At 42.0% G+C, this 2,442-nt stretch overlaps 1 protein-coding gene across 1 annotated transcript in view; it reads right to left on the bottom strand.

Moving 5' to 3' along the window:
- LOC101849299 (homeobox protein engrailed) overlaps nucleotides 1-1,488 on the bottom strand; it is a gene marked incomplete in the record, with an annotated part of 24,942 nt that extends 23,454 nt beyond the window's left edge. Inside the window, 1 exon segment of the mRNA XM_013084243.1 lies at nucleotides 962-1,488.
- Nucleotides 1,489-2,442: the final 954 nt, after the last annotated feature.

Below are 2,442 nucleotides of genomic sequence, written 5' to 3'. Positions count from 1 at the left end.
GGGGGGTCTTTTATCTTAGGGTAGGGATGGCGGACTAAGGGAGGGGGGGGAAGAACATTAATATATCAGGCAGTTTTTGGTTTGTCTTTTAAAAGCAATTTGTATTCTTTTGCCTCAAATGTCCTCGACAGAGACAAAGAACGAAAGGCAAACAAACAGAAACGACCATTAAAGACGGGGTCAATCTAAAGATGTTAATGACAGTTTGCAACATTTTCTTTGTTCCTTTGTCTTTGGTACTTGTGTAAAAAAAATCTCAACTGCTCTGTTGCAACCTTGTACTTTATTGAATGGATAATCAGCTTTTGTTTGTGTGTTTGCTTTTTATGTCTTTGTTGTTATTGTTGTTGTTTTGTTTGGGCATATTTTTTTTTTTTGCTTTTGCTTTTGTTTTGTTTTAAAATGTATTTGTTTTTGGTTTTTTGTGTGTCTTTTTTTAGTTTGTTTGTGTACAAAAATGTGATTTCTTTGGTCTAGAAATAAACAAATCAGGTCCGATATTGTTTTAGTGTCTTTCAGTAGAAGTAGGAATATAACTGAATTTCTGTCAATAGGAAAACACCAAACAAATCAACATAACAAAAAGTGCTGTGGATTACTAGAATTTCTTTATTTTTGGATTTTATTAAAAGAAAACAGAAAGAGGGGAAGAAAAAAAAACTATTATAAAAATAAAAAAACAAAAACAAACAAAAAATATATCTAGATCTAGTAATTTATAGTAAAGTAAAATGTTTAAGTATTCCGTTAATATTCACTGAGCGAAATAGTTTATTTTATTTTGTAACTTTTTGTCTTTTCTATCAAACAGACAGCCAGCTTCACTGGAAGGTTTTCTTAACTTTACAACTTTATCATGCTACTTAAGGGTCAGAAAGGGAAGGTGAGACTGGTTAGACCTAGACTAGGTTCTTCAACAGCAAACTCTACATTTCGCATAAATCAGAAAATGCTACTTTACCTGCTTCCGCGGTTGCCTCCTGATGAAGTGTTTCTCAAATGTCCTTCCTCTCCATACACCAATATTGTCACAATAGCCGACAAAATATCCCTTCTGGGCCTGTGAAGTAGTTCCGGGCAGAACAGACCTGGATACTTCTAGCTGTGCGTCCCGGCGCGGTCCACAAGGGTATCTGTTCACGGAGATCCCGGCTCCCTGCGACTCCTCGCGGCGGGAGGTCAGATAACAAAGATGACGGAGGGTGACTTCGCTCGCAGACGATACCAGGCTCTTCACCAGAAGTCAACGTCGCCCATCTTGTCTTGAGAACACGAAGAAAGTTTGATACACCGTAGTCTGTCTGACTCACTCACACTCAACGAAGCTTGAGTTGGGAGTTTCTTCTTCAACTTTACAGAAGTTGCTCTCTGTTGTTGATATTATAATAACATTGTATTTGCGTTGTTTCCGAATGAGGTCGTCGCTTCGACTAGCGTGCAGTGATTTGCTTACACTACGGACGTACAAACAGCCAAATTGAGCTCAAGTGTGCCCGGCCTATGTAGTAAGTGATGTCGAAGCCGTTTATAACATTCCCACAGAACAATCTCCTACAAGGAATTCGCCGTCGCTTCTCCTCCGATCAAACACCGGTTCATCTTGTCTGACTCCGCCCCCCGTCGGCCTCTGTGAAACCAATACACGGCCGCTGTGAAATCAACACACTCGTTTTTCCTCCCGCCCGGAGTCCTCTAGCCCCGCCTCGGTTTCAGATGACTGACAGCCGATTTCTGCTCGGAACGAATGGTGTGGGAAACGGAAGCTTGAAAACCTCCAGGGTAGTTGTAACCTGTGACGGGAAGCGGGAAGAAAAAGAAAATCCTCAACCCGCGAGGACCCCGTTTATTAATAAAGCTCATCGACGAGGGGAAAAAATAGAAGCGCGGTTGCATTTCAACTTCTGCTTTGCATTCAACAGGAGCGAGACGGAAAAGATGTTTGATTTCACGGTGTTGCTGTCTCGTTGAGTTGCCCTCGAGCGCGGGCTCGGCGAGTGAGGAAGGGATGAACCGAGAACGAGAAACGAGCGAGGGATGAGGATTGTCCATCATCTGATGTTTGAACTAACAACACGCTTGAATGTCGGCGTGAGGCAAAACTAAAACCAACCCCTCACCTAGGAATTTTTGCTGAGAATTCCAGAAGTAGATAGTCTCGTTATCTTTTTCTGGGCCCGTCTTTTTTCTTCCCCCGTTGCCAGCATTAGGGTTGGTTACACCTCTTTTTTTTTCTTATTTAACGAAAACTGAAAAGTTGGATTAGCTTGAGTAAAGTGAGAGAGTATTGACACAAGAATGGTTAGATCTATTCCGTGCTGGAAAAACCATCTGGGGGGCAGATATAGAGGGCTGATTGGGATTATGTTCACTGGAACGGGTGGGGAGAGAGAGTGAGAGAGAGAGAGAGAGAGAGAAAGAGTGAGAGAGATAGAAAGAGAGAGG

Source organism: Aplysia californica, unplaced genomic scaffold (genome assembly GCF_000002075.1).
Source record: "Aplysia californica isolate F4 #8 unplaced genomic scaffold, AplCal3.0 scaffold00280, whole genome shotgun sequence".
NCBI classification, from domain to species: domain Eukaryota; kingdom Metazoa; phylum Mollusca; class Gastropoda; order Aplysiida; family Aplysiidae; genus Aplysia; species Aplysia californica.
This window is presented reverse-complemented; position numbering and strand designations above follow the sequence as displayed.